This window comes from Choloepus didactylus, chromosome 15 (genome assembly GCF_015220235.1).
Source record: "Choloepus didactylus isolate mChoDid1 chromosome 15, mChoDid1.pri, whole genome shotgun sequence".
NCBI lineage: Eukaryota > Metazoa > Chordata > Mammalia > Pilosa > Megalonychidae > Choloepus > Choloepus didactylus.
The window spans coordinates 2,919,518-2,939,167 of NC_051321.1; positions in this window are offsets into that span (position 1 = coordinate 2,919,518).

Genomic DNA, 19,650 nt, shown 5'->3' on the forward strand with positions numbered 1-19,650 from the left:
GCCGCTGGAGCTCTCCCCCGGGACCCGGCACTTCATGGCCGTCACTCAGCTGCCAGCATCCTCCTCTCACTGTGGCCAAGACTGCGGGGAGGCCGTCCCAGGTTCCCCAGGTGGCATCGGCAAAATGGGGTCCCCACCCAGCATCCAGCAGAGCCTTTGTGGCCAGGGCCTACTCCGTAGAGAATATTTATGGACAGGGGTCAACCCCTGACTGCGGGACACTGATTACGTGCTTCAACTTGGCGGGCCTGGGCTGGGGGACCTGATCAGCCCCTGGGGAGGGTGGTGGGCACAGGCGACAGCGCCCTCTGCAGCCCCCCGGGCCTGGGAAAGTGAGGCCGGAGGCAGGCCCCATTTCCTCACCCAAAATACCACTGTTAGGGGAGGCTTGCCAGAGGGAACCGCCTTTTCCCCACCCCCTTATCTTGCCCGGACACTCCCCGTTGCCAGTGCAACTCCCATCACCACCAGTGCGCATACATTGTTGCCAGACACCGTTACCGGAGCAACTCTCGCCCCTTTTCAATCAACCTCCGCGCCCTCTCAGAACCAATCCAAGCCTTTAACCCCTACAGCTACCCCGCCCTCTAAACGCCCGATATAAGCTTGTACTCTCCCCTAATAAACTCTCTTGGCTTCTTCACCCTAAAAGAACCGTGTCCCGCCTGTTCCTTTCTCGCCGCCCTCCATACTTTGCACGCCTACGCCGGGGACCGGGCCCAGTCCCCCGCCTCGCCCTCGCCTCCGGGAAAGAGCCCCCGCCGCCGGTACCCTCCAAGCAATCCTGAGAGCCTAGGATTTGGCAACCGGCCGCCACCTCCCCCCCCCAGACGAATCAACTGCGACCGCACCTGACAAGTGCTGCTTCTGAGAGAAACACCAACCCTCCCACCATGGAGGAGCTTGTCTCTAGCACTGTATAGATTTCGATACGCAGACCTGATGGAAAGGGGCCCAAGGGTCCGTGGAGCAAAACCTCATTTCAATCATTTACCAGCATTTTGTTTCAGGCAGCTCAAAGCAGACAAAGGAAGCCCATGAATTGTATGAGCAACTCCACACCAGATTCTTTCCTTTTATTGCAACAGTAAAGGTAAGTTTGCAGGTGGTGAGAATCCTTTAAAGCTCCAAGCTTCCCAAAGTCCTGGTAAGCATGCTCTGGACCCTCCCAGTCCATGCATGCACACATATGAACATGCACATGTGTGCACATTCCCATACACACAACATGCTCCCACATGCACGTGCACACACAGGCTCCCACACGTTGTGTGTTGCACACATACACAGGTTTGCTCAAGCTGCTGGAATGCAAAATAGCAGAAATGGATTGGCTTTCACAATGGGGGTTTATTAGTTCACAAATTTATGCTTCTTAGGCCAAGAAAATGTCCCAGTTGAGGCATCAACAGGATGATACCTTCTCTGAAGAAAGGCCAATGGCATCTGGGGTCCCCCTGTCACATGGGAAGGCACGTGGCCAGAGTCTGCTGGGCCTCTCCCGGGGTTAACTTCTGGTTTCTTTTGCTTTCTCCTAAATGTCTCTGGGCTTCTGTCTTGGCTTCTCTCAACTTCTGCACTTCCTTGCTTGTTTCTCCTGGGGCATTTCTCTCTAAGTGTCTGGGGATCCTCTCTTAGCTTCTCTGAGGCAAATTCTCGATTACATTTCTTAGCTTAGCATCTCCAAACAGCTGGATCTGTGTCAGCTCTGAGCTCTCTTCAAAATGTCTCTGCCTTTTATCCTCTCATATAGGACCCACCTTTAATGGCTGGGGTCACATCTCCATGGAAACAGCCTAATCAAATGATCCCACCCACAATAGGTGTGCCCCTATATGAGTGGATTAAAAGAATGTGGCTTTTTATGGTGTATGTAGCAGATTCAAACCAGCACAACAGGACATATACCTTTGTGCATGTACATACATGTGCATGCACACCTACACACATATGCACATGAACACATGCATGAAAGGTGTGCATAACCATGCACCCACACACTTGTGCACAACCACATGCATGCATATATGTGCACAGCAAGCGCACAATGTGCATGGACATGTGCACATACACAATTCCACACATGCCAGTGTAAATGCATATCCACACACATGTGCCCCCATACATGTTCATGTACATAAATGTGCACACACAGGCACATGGCCAAGCTCACACACCTGGATGCACCACATCTGCACACAGGCATGCACACACAGGAATGCATGCAACCATAAACACATGTATGCATACATACACAATGTGTGCATACATGCGCTTGCTCATACATGCACACACAGATGCATGCACACACACACATGTACACCCACACATGTGCACATTCATGAGTGCATACAACACACTATTTTTGCACATATTCAAACCCAGTAGGAGCAGGAGTGAATCAAATACCTGACCATGGACTTTCCATGTAGAAGGTTTGTTTTTATCACCTCATGATCTGATATAACCCACATAAAATTCCTCCTGCAGAATTGGATGCAAATATCAGTTCTTTTCTGCATTATTCTACTGGAAATAAACAGGTTATGAAACTCACATTTATCATAGAATTATTATTTCCATAAATGCTGGAATCTAAATATTCAAACGGACCAAAGGCTTCACCCTTCACCTCAGTCTCTTTCTTCAGCACAAGGACAAGTGTGTCCCACATTGTGGTGCTACTCTCTGATTAGCTGGTGTCTTTGCTAAACCCAAGGAAGCTGAGAGCCTGTGGGGCTAGGACGTCATCCAATAGCAGTTGTGCTCACAAGGTTTCAGTTGCAATCTCACGTTTTGCAGTACAGGCTTCTCATGTTTCACAGAGATGGAAAAGAAGTCTAACCCTGAAAGACCCTGTCGGTCCCCAAACACCGTCACCCCAAGGTGCAGGCTGTGGAAACCCAACAAATGGCCAAATCAGGAAAGCAGGAACACTTTGGGAGATTGACGCTGATTTTCTGCACAGCAGCAGGGCTGAGCAGCTGCCAGGCAGAATGTTCCATCACAGTTAACATGACACGACAAGGCTATTTTCTCTTCCCCAATATGCTGCTAGGCAAATGCAAGAGATCTGGTGCCACAAAGTAAGTCAGTCCACCAGAAAAGAAGTATAAAGCAGGGCAAAACCAACCTTAATTTCAGGGAGGAAATGGAGCCAAATGAAAAAGGCAAAATTCTTGAATCCCCAGAGTAACCTGGGACAGAAAGAGAAATGCAAGCCAGACATTTTTCCATTGCCAGTAAGAGTCTAGTTACCAAGGCCAGCTGGAAGGCACTGGACAAAAGATTTGCTCAGTGTAAGCATTTCCTACACAGCTGCCACAGGCAGGCATTGGGGTTACAAAGACAAATGAGGTGTGGTCCCTGCCCACAAGGAGCTTCCATTCCAGGAGGGGAGATGGCACAGGGACTGCTCTAGCACGAGATAGGGTGGCATTGAAGCTGTAAATGAAATCCCACTGGGCAGGGGGTGGGGGGGACACGAGGGAGAGCAGGGAGGAAGGGGACATGAGGGGAAGCTGTGGCAGAGGACGTGGCAAGTCCAGAGAGAAGGAGGGTGCAGGAGTTTAAGGTGGGGTATGAACACAAGCAAGGAAGGGGGCCTGGCAGGTGCTGGACAAGGGGGCACAGACTACTTTTCCAGTCCCAGTGAGATGCCAGTGTGGCAGGGAGACAGCAGAAGGGCATGTCGGAAGAAAGGACAGTGCTTGGCGAAGGATTAGATGGGAAGGAACAGACTGCATGACAAGAACCCAAAGGGAACTCTGAGGCTGGGTCCTAAATGAGTGATGCTTCCTTCATCCAAATCAGAAGGTAAGAGAGAAAGGTGGCTTTAGGAAACATGGGCTTTGAGGTGCTGGCAGGATGTGGCCGGGAGCTCAACCCGGCACAGGTGTAGACGACGGGGAGCAGCAAGTAAGTATGTGAGGTCGGAAGTGGACTGTGGATGGAGCTCGGTGGAACACCAGCATCTCTGGGGCACTGAGAAGGAAGGGACAGGACTGGGGTTGAGAAGTTAAGGAAACTAGAAAAGGTTTTTCAGAAACATTATGGAGAATTGTTGGGTTAAGTGAAGGTAGATAGCAGCTGGACAATGTACAAGTGCATAGCCATGATGTGATCTTCTCTCCAACATCATTCAGCATCTTCAATGGGTGAGGAAACCAGAGGAGTGGGTCACCTCGTTTGGTAGTAAACTTCTTCTGAACACTTGCACCAGGCCAGGCGCTATCGGGACAGAGATGACAGGAAGGCACAGCCTCGGGGCTCAAGGAGCCCCCACAGGAGCACACCACATATTCTCCAGTCCACTAAGGATAAGTGGGTTCTTCAGAAGGAGAACACACACTCAGCAGGTTGGAATTGGGAAGAATTTGTAAAAGAAGGCGCTAAAACAAATACCATGCCCTGGGCTGGCTTAACAATGGGAATTTACCGGCTCACAGTTCAAGAGGCTGGAAGGTTGACTTCCTCCCGGGGTCGGCACAGCCTGTCCAGCTGCCAATGCTCATGGTGACACCTTCTCGTTTCTCCTCTGAGTTCCGTGGACTTCCAGCTTCTGGCTGCTCCCTATGACTTTTTTCTTCATCTGGCATCCAGTCTGCATATAAAGAACCCCAGCAATCTGGACTAAATCCCAATCTGATTCAGTTGAGCTACACCTTAACTGAAGTCACATCTTGAAGAGATCTTATTTCCAGTGGGTCCAGGCCTACCGGTACAGCCGAGAACATGACCAAACAGGGGTATGCAATTCAATCCACCACAGGGAGAGAGAGAGAAAGCCTTTAAGGAAATTGCACATTAAGATAAGCAGGGGAAAAACCAACAGCAAGACTGTAGTTTTAATCCAACATAGTGAAAATGGACATGGTCTCAAAAAAGAAAAAAAAGCAAAAACAAAAAACTAAAACCTCAGAGATGGTCAGATTGAACAAAAAAGTATGGCCAAAAATATACACTGCTAACAATAACTCTATAAATAAAGACAGGGAGGTTAAAATCAAAAGACTAGAGAAAGTATACTGTATAAACACTAATTGAATGAAAGCTGGGGTGACTCTATGACTTGTAGACAAAGCGGACTGCAGAGCAAGGCAGGTCACCGGGGGAAAGAGCACGTGTTGTAGTGAAAAAGGGTCAGCTCAACAGGAAGACGTAACAGTCCTAACTGTCCATGCACCTAACAACAGAACTTCTAAATAAATGTGGCAAAACTAAACTAAAAGGAAAAAATCCATAAAAGTCACTGGGAATGTGACAGTTCTCCCTCAGTAATGGAGAAAACAAGCAGACAGCAAATCAGTGAGGACACAGAGGACTGAAGAAGACGATGCCAGCCTGGCCTAACTGATGTTTATAGGGCATGCACGTAAACAATGGTGGATGCACTTTCCTTTCAGGAGTATTCAAGATACTCACTAAGATGGCTCCTATTCAGGGCCTTAAAACAAACCTCAACAAATATGAAAGAATTAGAATCATGTAAAGCGTATTCTCTGAACAGAGTTGAATTAGAAATCAACAATGGAACAATACCCAAAACTGCTCCACATTTTGGAAATTAGACAACACACTTCTAAATAATTCATGAACTAAAGAGAAAGTTACAAGGGAAATTAGAAAATCTTTTGAACTGAGTGAAAATGAAAACACAATGTATCAAAATTTGTGGGGTGCAGCCAAAGCAGTGCTTATAGGGAAAGTTGTAGCACTGATTTTTTGTACTAGAAAACCCAGTCTCAAATCAATGAAAAGAGAAAAAGAAGAGCAGATGGAGCAAGCAGAAGGCAAAAGTAATATCAGAGCAAAATGCAATGAAATTTTTATCAGAACAAGAGCTATCGCAAGTCTTTTCGCTCTCCATGCCAGTCTTGTGACTTCGAGACCCAAAGTGGCACCCCAGCCCCGCTCTCTCCCCTCAACTGAACCTACAGCTCCCGCTCGTCCCTTGAACCCAACCTGCTCAAAAGTGCACCTTCCACCTTTCTCCCCAGCCTGCCCCCTTCCTGGGTTCCTGCCACCATCCGTCCATCTGTCCCCTCCACCGGAATCCTGGAGGCTGTCCTCTCCCTCTCTCTCACCACCCCCGGCATCCAAACAGGTGCCAAATCCAACCAGTGATTCCCTCCTGGAACCCCCCTGAACCGGTCCCCCTTCTCATCCCTACAGCCACGTCTCACCCTCAAGCTCTCGTTCCTCGCCCCGATGCTGTAACAACCTCCTGGGTGATCCCCCAGAATGAACATCTCAGTGTTTGGGAGAATTAAAACTGGCATTGAGCAGACCAAGCTCCAAATCCAGGGAAAGTGCATGGACAACACCAAACAAGACTGCATAGGATCTTCATCCCAATACTCAGGAGAGCTGCACCTGTAAACAATGATTTATATGCTTTCTTAAACCCAATACACAGTGCCCATAAATAAACCACGATGCAATGTTTCCTGCAAGGAAACCAGAAAGTGCTTTTCAGTAGCTCACTCGTGCCACCCTAAGACCTTCAGATCAAAGAAAAGCAACACTGAACTGCATCCCATTTGCAAATATCCACTCTAACCTACCCAGAAGCTGCCAACGTGGAGGCGGGAGCAGACGTTCAGACTTCAGGTGCCCTCCTCCAGGCACGTGCCCCTCCTCCATCTCACCTGACTCCAGTCCAGCAAGGACGACTTTTGTCAATAACATTATCTGGAAACATGGAAGTTGGATAATACTCTTGTTGAATTTTCTCAAGACCACTTTAGTTCTGCATTTTCAGGCACTACGAATTACCCTAGGAATAATAAAATACACATTTGTCAACAGCTCATATATTTGGCCAGCATGCAAATATCCTTCTCGGACAAACTGTACATTCATATTTGGCTTTTAAACAAAAGTTTCAAAATGGAAAAAGAGAATTAAAATGTCTTTCAGAAAAAAGCCATAAAAATTTGGAAAAAAGTCGTATGTTTCAAAGGAACGTTTTTAATTTTTTCCTTAGAAGGGAATTTTTCCAAGGAGAAAATTATTTCAGAGGCTCTGTACTCTGATCACCATTAAAAGAAAAACAAACTCAATTATCTTGCATGGATCACAGAGCTGCAAAACTGAAGCTTTTTTAATAAAAAACAGAGATTAACTAAATATGTGAAACTCTATCTGTCCCCCCAAGATGTGCCTCCCTTTTTATAGTCAAACAGGGAGAGCTTAGCATGTGAGAGTGAGAGTTTATTCCCTAGCTACCGACTTTGAGTTCCCATTTCCAAAACCTCAGCAGTTCTGTGCTTTCCGCCAGGATCTTTGAGCACCTGTCCCCGAGTGGTCCCCCATCCCACATCTTGTCCTCAGGTGTCAGCTCGGCAGCGTGCCTGGAGGACATCCGGGGCAGGGCCCTAACCTTTGGCCACCGCTCCCCAAGGTCCTTCTGCTCCCTTTGGAGGCCATCCATCGTCCAGCTCTCATGACCATCCCCAGTGATGTTTTTCATCTTATCACAAATTTATTAATTCAATCAAGTATACTCTACAGAAATATCTCAGACATGTGCTTTCTATCTCACTTTGAACCATGACAGATGGGTGGTTTTAGCTTTCTTTCTCTTTAAATATTTTTAAATTGCAGCTCGTGATCCCCTGGTTTACTTGAACAGAAAAATTATAAAAAGCAAATTGACCAGAAAGCACCCACTAATCCCACACTACACAAATTTGTTTCTTGAAGCTGCAGTGAATACACCCACTCTCTCTCCCATTCGCCAACATTGTAAAGGGAGCCCTGCAATCAGCTCAGACTGAATCACTTGCAGGTTTGCAGGTGGCCTGGATTCCACTGCCCTGGTTACCCAGAGAACAACCCATGATTCTCAAGTATCCAGTAGGCCTCTTTCCCATGGGTCAGGACTGGGTTTTGCAAGTGGAGTCCGTGGGTTGATTTCAGCTGGTCCACGACGCCCCTGCAGCCATTCCCGACACGCTGGGAACATCTGTGGTGCCCGGGGAACAGGGTGTCGAGCACCGCTGGGCTCTCCTCGAGAACACCTGCCATCGCTCACCATATTCCTCCCCACACTGGCCAACTGAGTGCCAAGTGCAAGGGGCATCCCCAGAGGCAAGGGTGGCACAGCAATTCGTTAACCTCGTACACCCAGTGTTCACACCTGCTTTCCGGAACGCTAAAGGAAGGACAGTCCGCGGTGGACTGTCCCAACCCAGGAGGTCAAGGCTAAGTGGCCACCACAGCAGAGAGGCAGAGCCGGGCTGTGGATCGGCTTTGTTCTTTCTCATAGCATGTGGCCACGCGATATTGACTAGGCATCACTCGAACAACAAAAATGTTAAGGCAACAGCAATATGGCAAACCCTGCAGCACATCTGCAGACGTCTTGGAGTTGAACGCTGCTTTGTTCTCTTGCCACCACAGAGCACCGACTTGGCGGTGGGGAAGCCTCACAGAGGTGTGAGGGTTACGGATCCAGCAAAAGCTCAGTGTTCCATTATTCAGTTTCTCAGGGGGAAATCAGAGTTTTATGCAGGAGCTGATGCAAAAAAAACCATCACAAACCCGGGGCTCCCCTGGAATCCCAGCCGCTTCCACACATCGTGGCCTGGCTCTGAAACCAGCTGGTGATGAGCTGTTCATTAAGGGCCCTGGGTCAGATGTGCTGGAAAAATGACTTCTTAAAAGCAGACTTCTCTGATCTATTATTCACTAACTGAAACCCTGGGAATAAACATCTGTTTTTCATCTGTGGCCCATGCAGTGGGAGCTAGGGAAGGGAGAGAGCCCCTGGGTGCTGAGAGGACACTATATACAGAAGCCCACAGTGCGGGGGCTCATGAACTAGGCAACCAGGCCCCCCAGGGCCCCCCAATGGCTTATCTCCAGAAAGTGATGGGAACACACGTGTGGTTGGTGCAGGGGGGTCGGCAGGGACAAGGGAGTGTGGCCAGGAAGCCCCTTCCCCAGGTGCGACAGTACAAACAGAAAGAACCTTGAGGCCAAACAGCTCAGATGGGACCCCTGCCCCTACCAGGGGGTTCCCCAACCATAGAGGGCTTCCCCCTCCCTTTGAACGTGGATCCTCCATGCCCCTCAGGAAGTTCCCAGAGTCCCCCAAGTTTCTAAGGCAGTCCCAGGTGCCCACCTGCACTTCACACTTCCCTGTGAGCCCAGATCTTAGTTGGGGTTCCCTGAGAACAGAGAGGGAGTCAGGCCCCTGGGGGCTGTCCCAGCACGTAGGAATGGGCAGTGAGGAGAGTGGGGCGGGGAGTGGGGTGAGCCGGAAGGGGGCATTCCCGAGGTCCCCACTCTGGGCAGCAGGGACAGGCCCCCAGATGCCCTCCTGGGAAGCCTGTGCCTCCCAGAACACCCCAACCCCAAAGGACAGGTGGCCGGCAGTTACCCACCCCTTCCTTTCCCCACTGGGACACTAACTCCCCACCCCCCATCTGCCACACTTCATAGCAGGTGGAAGGTATGCAACACCTGCTCCAGGTGGGACTGGCCGGCAGCAGACAAGTCCTCCCAAAACTGCTCACTGTTGGTGAAATCAGAGGGGGCTGGGGAGATGGCCTGTCCCCCCACCCCACCCCGTGCTCTCCACAGGAACCACACACTGATGGGGGCTTTAACCTCCCGATGCCCTGCTCCCAGCCAGCCAAGTGTGCCCGAATGTAACACAGAGAAGGCACTGGCAGTGCTGCCCGGAGCTGGGGGCAGGCCCAAGGGCTGAGACAGAGAAGACAACACCAGCCGGCACCTGGAGACCCTGTGCCAAAGGACGCGTCCCGGCAGAGCAGCTGGGAAGAGGCTGGTGGGGGTAGCCGAGGAGCCCCTGCCTGGCTCCATCCCGAGAACCTGCCAGAGCAGGCAGAGCAAGCCCAGGGCCCCAGGCACGGACGCCCCCTCCCAAGGTGGGCAGCCTGGCTCTGGCCAACAGGCTCCAGAGCAATTTCAGGGAAGTACCAGCTCAGCCTCAGGGTCAGGGCCGAGTGCCGCGTCTGCTTGCCCGTGCACTGCTGGAGCTCAGGGAGGCCTGTAAAGGCATGCAGGGCACCCCCAATCACCTGGGGACACAGCCTGGCCTCCAGGGCCACCCTTTCCCAGCCTGAAAGTGCCGTGTCCACCTCTGAGACCAGTTCCCTTGCTTCTGTGCATTTTGAGGCATTCCCACAAACCAAACTCTGCTTTTGGGAGTGGAAACATCACGAAAGCCCAGCTCCTCTAGGCCAGGTGATTCAGGGGACAAATGTCAGGATTCCATGCAGCCTGACTCCTAGTGGAGAAAGGACAAAGGGCCTGAAAGCCAGAGGGGACCCCAAGACCGCATGCCCATCTCGCTTGCCTGCCACACGAGACCCCTCAAGTATGAGACAAGCTGCTCCGCTCATGGGAGGTCCCATCACTGCCACTGTGAAAATAAAAATAGTAATAATAATTTAATATAAAACTCTAAGCAGGTTTGGCTGCAGCTGACACAGTTAGTGCCAACACTGTACCCCAGGGGACTTGGGGACTTCTGCTGGGAAACCTCCCACGGCCTCCGGCTGATTGCAAAGTGCTTCTGAGAGGGAAGGGACACAGCTGCCCTCCCGGGCCCAGCCCGAGGCCCCGTCACCCACTGATTCTAGAGCAGAGACGGGCGCAGAGCACTGCCGAGGGTGGGGGAGAGTGACCAGGAGGGCGGGGGCCAGGAGAGCAGGTGGAGGAAGAGGAGTGGCTGCCCAGCAAATGACAGACAAACACGGATTCTAGAATCAGCCTTGCAAATAGATTTCATGCACACCTGCCTCTTTGGGAATGCAGAGACCTGAATCAGATCGGATCAGGTGATCACGCGTGGGGCCTCACGCTGTGGTGGAGCTGACTGACCTCTCCGGGCAGGGCGGCTGGGGCACCCCGGGGTGGCAGGAGCTCGAGGCAGCCCTTGCAGCAGCACGCAGCTCTCACCTGCTTCTCCTGGGAAGGTGGTGGCAGGAGGGTGACAGGCGAGTGTGGCCTCCCCAGGCTGCAGACCCCAGGCCTCCTGGGGAAGACGAGCCTCTATGGAAGCAGCAGAGATGGGGGTGCACAGAGGAGAGCTTGCCTCAGGCCAGATGGAAATCACCACAGTAGGCAAATGAGGGTGATCTTGTCGGGGCGCTGTCCCAGCTTCTGCTCACAGCGATGCCGCGCTGAGATTCATTACCAGTTAGTGACCATGTCACAGGCGTGGAGCTGGCCCATCCCCTCCCAGCTCAGACCTGGCAGCACTGGCATCTGCAGCCACATGGCCCAGCTCCAGGGCATGCTCTCTGGGACAGTTGAGGGCAGTCTCCACGCGGCTGGCCTTGAATCGAGACACGATGGCCAGGAGAAGGCAGATTGAGGGGGTGCGAGTAACTCGTGGATGGGAGGTGCGGAGAGCAGAGCCCAGAAACACTTCCAAGAACTCTGGAAGCATGAAATTGCATGAAATTGGGGCCAGGGAGAGTTTTTATTTCTAATGGTATATAATTGGGCATGTTTCAAGGCTGAGAGCAAGGGTTCAAAAGAGATGGAGCAGGAGTCATGGGAGAGAGAGGAGAGACCCAAGGCTGCGGGCCCAGAATCTGGCCGCAGCCCAGAGGACAAGCAGGGCCAACAGAGGCCAGAAGGCCAAGGAAAAGGAGCCGGTTCCAGGGGTGGCTTCTCTTTTCTGTGCGAAGTAGGGGTAACGATTTAGGCAAAAGTGAGTGTGCAAGCTGGGGTGAGCGATGATTTCAGGAGAATGGGGCAGATCTGGAAAAAACCACTACAGGGAAAAGGAGAGTAAACTGGCTGGAGAATCCCAGTGAGGTGACGGGGCAGCTCGGAGGGCCCTGCTGCAGTTAGAGACCATGGACTTGATAATGAATTCATTTGCACCACCACCTACCGCCATAAAAGATGTGAAACCGCTCACAGTAAAAGGCACACATGCAGCTGAAATTTACCCACGAGTAAGAAGGGGCAGGGAGGAGGAAGGCTGGCAAGGCAGGAATCCACAAACGGGGAGCGAAACAGGCAGAACATTTGACGCTGAGCTTCCCGGACACCGAGGCGGCGGGAAAGCCACGTTAGGCGAGTTGGTGGCATGGCTGCGTGAGGAAACCAACCTGGGCCTTCAGCGCTGAGAATAACTGATCACTGCTTGTTGCTTCTATAAGCAGAAACTTTTTTATGAACTACAAAAATGTCTAGACAAAACACCAGAAAACAGGAGAAAGGAAAAGCACCCCAAACCCCACAGCGTGCAGCCCGTTAGGTGAGGTGCAGGGAACGAGCCGCTAACGGGCTCCCCAAAAGATGCAGGGAAAGTCTTTTTGTGACCGTTCACCTCTCAGTGTGTGCACAGTGCTGAGAACACAACATTAAAATGCTTTAGAGCATTTCTCTAGGAAACAAAGCCACAGTCCAGGAGTGTCTTCCAGGTGATGTGATAAATGACAGACACAAATAAGCTCATGCAAAAAAAGAGATGATTCAACACCTTCCAGGCGGTGATTCAAGTGATTCCAGGGCCAGAGACAGTGGGGTGTATGACAACGTTTTGGGGCATAAATCCAAACTGTGGACTCCCAGCCCATCCCTGAGGATTCTGATTCTGTGGGTGTGGTGACCGCGATGATGGTGGTGATGAAATCAGAGCCAGGGTGGAGCTGACGTTCACTGATAATTCCCTATGTTCTGGGCACTATTCCAAGTCTCTTATACACCCCCATTTTAGAGTCGAAGAAATAGAGGGACTCCTCATGTGAAACAAGCTATCCGTGTGCAGACAAATCTCCAGTTTCTCCCCCACCCTTCCCCTCCCCACCCCCTTTCTCTCTCCCCTCCCCCTCTCAATTATCTGTCAGCTGAGCCCCTCTACTTGGGAAAGTGGGAGAGGGGAGATCAAGGATTAGAGGCACAGACTTTTTAAGGACAGCTTGGAATGCTGCTGAAGCAGCCAGCCAGCCAGTAGAAAAGAGAAATGCGTCTTCTGCTATATAAATGCCCATAGTAGCTTCTAGAAAATGGAAGGACTGCTGAATAACAATGAGTGAATCAGTTACATTTAACTACACAGGCATCGTTTGCAATCGTAAGTCACGTCATATAAAATAAACAGCAGCCACACATTTTGAAAGATAGAAGTACAAACTGGCTATAAAGAAGGAAAACAGCCACATCTTGTCCAATAAATTAAAGCAAAGGGCTATTAGGAAGACAGTGCAAGCTAACTTAGATTCTCTTCAAGAAGGAGGAGGGTAAAAAGGCATTTGAAGCACTCATTTTCCTATTCTATCCCTACGAACTTACCACAAGGAAATAAGTTTGGCTAAAATATATTTAGGAAATAAACTAAAGAACCAATTTTAAGGAATCAGTTAAAATCTATTGAGTCATTACAATAATTTTATAGAAGTATACTTACTGACATAAGGGCACAATTGGAATGAAACTAAAAATATCAAAAAGATATGCTATGCAAATACAAACCAAAAGAAAGCTGATGTGGCTGTATTAATGACAGATTATGTGCAGTTTAAAGCATGAAGTATTACTAGAGGAAATGAAGACTATTTTGTGATGTTTAAAGGACTTCAACAAAAAAGATAGAACCATTTAAATTCAAATTTGTACATATCTATTAACACAGCTTCAAAATACAGGAAACAAAATTTGATAGAACTAAAAAGATGAATAGACAAATCTATAACCACAGTGGGAGGTTTTAGCACAGACCTTTCAGTGATTTCTTAAACAAGCAAAAAATCAGTAAGAATATAGAAAATTTCAACATGATTAACCAACTGGATCTAATTGGCATATACAGAACACTTCACATAGCTATGATAGAATACACTCTCTTTTTAGGTGTACACAGAACAGTTACCAAAATATATCATCTTCTGGACCATAAAGCAAATCTCAACAGATTCCAAAGAATTAAAATCACATAGAGGGTGTTCTCTGACAATGAAATAAAACTAAAAATAAACAACAGAAAGATTCCAGGAAAGCACATAAATGTTTGGAATTTAAAGAACAATAACCTATGGAGTGAAGGGTCAATTACAAAGGAAAACATTTTGAACTGGATGATAATATGGGAAAATGAATATTAAAAATTGTGGGATGAAACTAAAATAGTGTTTAGAGGGTAATTATAGTTCTAGTCCTAAATGAAAACTTCTATCTCAAGAATAAAGAAAAACAGCAAATTAAAGTGGAAGAAAAGAATAATAAAGTTAGTAGCATATGTCATTGAATTATAAAGCAGGTACATAATACAGAAAACCAAAGCCAAATCATGTCATTGTTAATAAAATTGATAAATCCCTAGCAAGAATGATAATGCAAAAAAGAAGGAAAAAATATGACCAATATTATAGTTACTAAGACTGTACAAATCTTGAAAAGATAATAAAGGATATTATGGAAAATGTTATGCAAGGAATTTGAAACATATATGAAGGAAAGAATTGTTTGAAGAACACAACTTACAAAACTGGCATGAGAAAAAGTAGAAAAATTAAATAGTTCTATATTTGTTAAAGGAATTGAGTCGATAATGAGAAACTTTCCCATAAAGAAAACTCTAGGCCCAGCTGGCTTCACTGATGAATCTCTCCAAACCTGTAAGGAATCAATAATAACCATCTGAAAAAAACTCAGAAAAGAGAAGATCTTATGGGAGCTTGACACCAGAACCCAAGGAGGACAGCACAGAAAAAGAAAATCACAGGCCAATATCTTTGATGAACATAGACACAAAAATGCAAAGCAAATTATCATTGATTTGAGTTTGAAGAGAGTAAAAAGATAATGTGTCACGACCAGCTGGGGCATTCCCAGAATGCAGGGCCAAATTAACTTTCAAAACCAGCAAGTGTTATTCACCAAATTAACAGATGGTAATTGATTAAAATGCTCAGAAAAGTGGGAAAAGGAGGAGTCTTCCTCAATATGACAGGGGATATGGTTTGGGTTGCTAAAGCTGCCAGAATGCAATATACCAGAAACAGGTTCACTTTTACAACAGGGATTTATTAACTTACAATTTACAGTTCTTAGGCCATGAAAACGTCTGACTCAGGAATCAACAGGACGATACCTGGACTCTGAGGACAGGCCGCTGGCATCCGGGGCTCCTCAGTCACATGAGAAGGTGCCTGGCGGTGTCTCTGAGGCTTTTCTCTATGAGCTTCTCTTGATTTCATCTCTAATTTTCTCTCTGTGTTTTATCCTCTTATGAAGGACTCTAGTAAGAGGACCAAGATCCATCCTGAATGGGGTGGGTCACAGCTCAATTGAAACAACCTAATCAAAAGGTCCCACCCACAGTAGGTCTGCACCCACAGGAAGGGATTAAAAAAAGATGGCCTTTTCTGGGTTACATAACAGCTTCAAATTACTACATATATACCAAAAATTAAAAAAAAAAAAAAATCTGCAGCTATTTGCATACTTAATATCAAAAAAGAGTGACCAAAAGTGGATCTCTATTATCATCCTTTCAATTCAGTACTGTGTTGGAGATACCGTGACAGAGCAACAAGCCAAGAAAAGTAAATGTATAAAGATTATAAATGTCATGATTCACAAATGATACGATTGCACAGACAGAAAATTCAAAATAATCTACAAGTAAAATCTTAGAATTAATGGTTGAATTTAGCAAGGTCACTGGAAACATGATCAGTATTAAGTCAATTTTGTTTCTACACACAGCAACAATTGTTTTAAAATTTTGAATGTTGTTTAATACAGCATCAAAAAGCATCAAATACCTATGAATAGATTTAATTTTTCTTTTATGAAAAACTATAAAACATTACTGAAATAAATTAAGGATTTAAGTAAATAGACATTCCTTGTTCATGGATTAGATTTAAAATGTCAATTCTTCCAAAATTGATGTCTAGATTCAATACAGTCCAAATCAAAATCTCAGAAAGTATTTTGTGTAAACTTAACAAGCCAATTCTAAAGTTTATACAGAAATGCAAAAACCTAGGATTGTCAAGGCAATCTTGAAGAACAAAAAAGTCAGAAGGGGCCTTCAAATATCAAGACTTACTATAAAGCTATGGTGATCAAGGAGATGTTACCACAGTTTCTGCAAGGATGGATGGAGACTAAGGATGCAGAATAGAAGGTACAGCAGTGTGTGTACAGTCACTTGCTTTATGAAAAAAGGCACTCTTAAATTTGTGGGCATAAGATGGGCTCTTCAATACATGGTAAGGAAGCAACAGAATATGTACATGGGAAAAAAACAAACTTTTACACCTACCTCTAACCAATGTAAAAAATAAAACAATTAAGTTTTCAAATGTCCATAGGAATATATTTTCATCACATGGAATAGGAAAATCTTTCTTAAATGTGACAAAAATGAAAGAAAAATATTGTTAAATTGGACTTCATTAACACAAGAACCACTGCTGATAAAATATCACTAATAACAGAGTTAAAATTTGCAAACTATATATCCAAAATGAACACCTATCAAGAATATGTAAAGAATGCTTCCAAATCAATCATAAAATTCTGCCTGTATTATAGATCAATGGAATCGAATTGAGAATTCAGAGATAGACCCTCAGATCTATGGCCGACTGATCTTTGATAAGGCCCCCAAAGTCACTGAACTGAGTCATAATGGTCTTTTCAACAAATGGGGCTGGGAGAGTTGGATATCCATATCCAAAAGAATGAAAGAGGACCCCTACCTCACCCCCTACACAAAAATTAACTCAAAATGGACCAAAGATCTCAATATAAAAGAAAGTACCATAAAACTCCTAGAAGATAATGTAGGAAAACATCTTCAAGACCTTGTATTAGGCGGCCACTTCCTAGACTTTACACCCAAAGCACAAGCAACAAAAGAGAAAATAGATAAATGGGAACTCCTCAAGCTTAGAAGTTTCTGCACCTCAAAGGAATTTCTCAAAAAGGTAAAGAGGCAGCCAACTCAATGGGAAAAAATTTTTGGAAACCATGTATCTGACAAAAGACTGATATCTTGCATATATAAAGAAATCCTACAACTCAATGACGATAGTACAGACAGCCCAATTATAAAATGGGCAAAAGATATGAAAAGACAGTTCTCTGAAGAGGAAATACAAATGGCCAAGAAACACATGAAAAAATGTTCAGCTTCACTAGCTATTAGAGAGATGCAAATTAAGACCACAATGAGATACCATCTAACACCGGTTAGAATGGCTGCCATTAAACAAACAGGAAACTACAAATGCTGGAGGGGATGTGGAGAAATTGGAACTCTTATTCATTGTTGGTGGGACTGTATAATGGTTCAGCCACTCTGGAAATCAGTCTGGCAGTTCCTTAGAAAACTAGATATAGAGTTACCATTCGATCCAGCGATTGCACTTCTCAGTATATACCCGGAAGGTCGGAAAACAGTGACACGAACAGATATCTGCACGCCAATGTTCATAGCATCATTATTCACAATTGCCAAGAGATGGAAACAACCCAAATGTCCTTCAACAGATGAGTGGATAAATAAAATGTGGTCTATACACACGATGAAATACTACGCGGCAGTAAGAATGAATGATCTCGTGAAACATATGACAACATGGATGAACCTTGAAGACATAATGCTGAGCGAAATAAGCCAGGCACAAAAAGAGAAATATTATATGCTACCACTAATGTGAACTTTGAAAAATGTAAAACAAATGGTTTATAATGTAGAATGTAGGGGAACTAGCAATAGAGAGCAATTAAGGAAGGGGGAACAATAATCCAAGAAGAACAGATAAGCTATTTAACGTTCTGGGGATGCCCAGGAATGACTATGGTCTGTTAATTTCTGATGGATATAGTAGGAACAAGTTCACAGAAATGTTGCTATATTAGGTAACTTTCTTGGGGTAAAGTAGGAACATGTTGGAAGTTAAGCAGTTATCTTAGGTTAGTTGTCTTTTTCTTACTCCCTTGTCATGGTCTCTTTGAAATGTTCTTTTATTGTATGTTTGTTTTCTTTTTAACTTTTTTTTTCATACAGTTGATTTAAAAAAGAAGGGAAAGTTAAAAAAAAAAAAAAAAAGAAAAACAAGGAAAAAAAAAGATGTAGTGCCCCCTTGAGGAGCCTGTGGAGAATGCAGGGGTATTCGCCTACCCCACCTCCATGGTTGCTAACATGACCACAGACATAGGGGACTGGTGGTTTGATGGGTTGAGCCCTCTACCACAGGTTTTACCCTTGGGAAGACAGTTGCTGCAAAGGAGAGGCTAGGCCCCCCTATGGTTGTGCCTAAGAGCCTCCTCCCGAATGCCTCTTTGTTGCTCAGATGTGGCCCTGTCTCTCTGGCTAAGCCAACTTGAAAGGTGAAATCACTGCCCTCCCCCCTACGTGGGATCAGACACCCAGGGGAGTGAATCTCCCTGGCAACGTGGAATATGACTCCCGGGGAGGAATGTAGACCTGACATCGTGGGACGGAGAACATCTTCTTGACCAAAAGGGGGATGTGAAAGGAAATGAAATAAGCTTCAGTGGCAGAGAGATTCCAAAAGGAGCCGAGAGGTCACTCTGGTGGGCACTCTTACGTACACTTTAGACAACCCTTTTTAGGTTCCAAAGAATTGGGGTAGCTGGTGGTGGATACCTGAAACTATCAAACTACAACCCAGAACCCATGAATCTCGAAGACAGTTGTATAAAAATGTAGCTTATGAGGGGTGACAATGGGATTGGGAAAGCCATAAGGACCACACTCCACTTTGTCTAGTTTATGGATGGATGAGTAGAAAAATAGGGGAAGGAAACAAACAGACAAAGGTACCCAGTGTTCTTTTTTACTTCAATTGCTCTTTTTCACTCTAATTATTATTCTTGTTATTTTTGTGTGTGTGCTAATGAAGGTGGCAGGGATTGATTTAGGTGATGAATGTACAACTATGTAATGGTACTGTAAACAATCGAAAGTACGATTTGTTTTGTATGACTGTGTGGTATGTGAATATATCTCAATAAAATGAAGATAAAAAAAAATTCTGCCTGTCTTCTTTAAAAATGGGCAAAGACTTCAACAGGCAAATCACAAAAGAGGATATACAAATAGCCAATAAGCATGTGAAAAAGTCTCCAACATAATAATTCACCAGAAAAAAAATGCATATTAAAACCACAATTAAATACCTTTATACATTCACAAGAAGGGCTAAAATTTAAAATATAAGTATTGGTCAGGATATGGAACAACTGAAATATTTAAAAGGAAACTAGTTAGCAGTATATATTAACACTAACCATATATGCATTTTATGATCAAGCAATTTTTCTCCTAGAGTGTATATCCAAGAAAAATGAGTGGATATGTCACCCAAAATGCATATGCAAGCATTGTTTGTAGCAGCTTTATTCATAGTACCCAAGAAATGGGAGCAAAACAAATGTCCAAAAGCAGAACAGATCATAAGTTGTTGGATACTTATCCAATGGAATACAATTCTGCAATAAAAAGAAGTAACTACTTTCACACACAAAACACGGATGAATCCCACATGTATCACACAAGAGCACATACTGTGCATTTCCATTAATATGAAGTTCTAGCGTGGAACTTCCGTCTCCCCTACTGAAAAGGAGTCTGACAGAGCCTTCTGGGGTGATGGGAGTGAAGTCACAATTTAT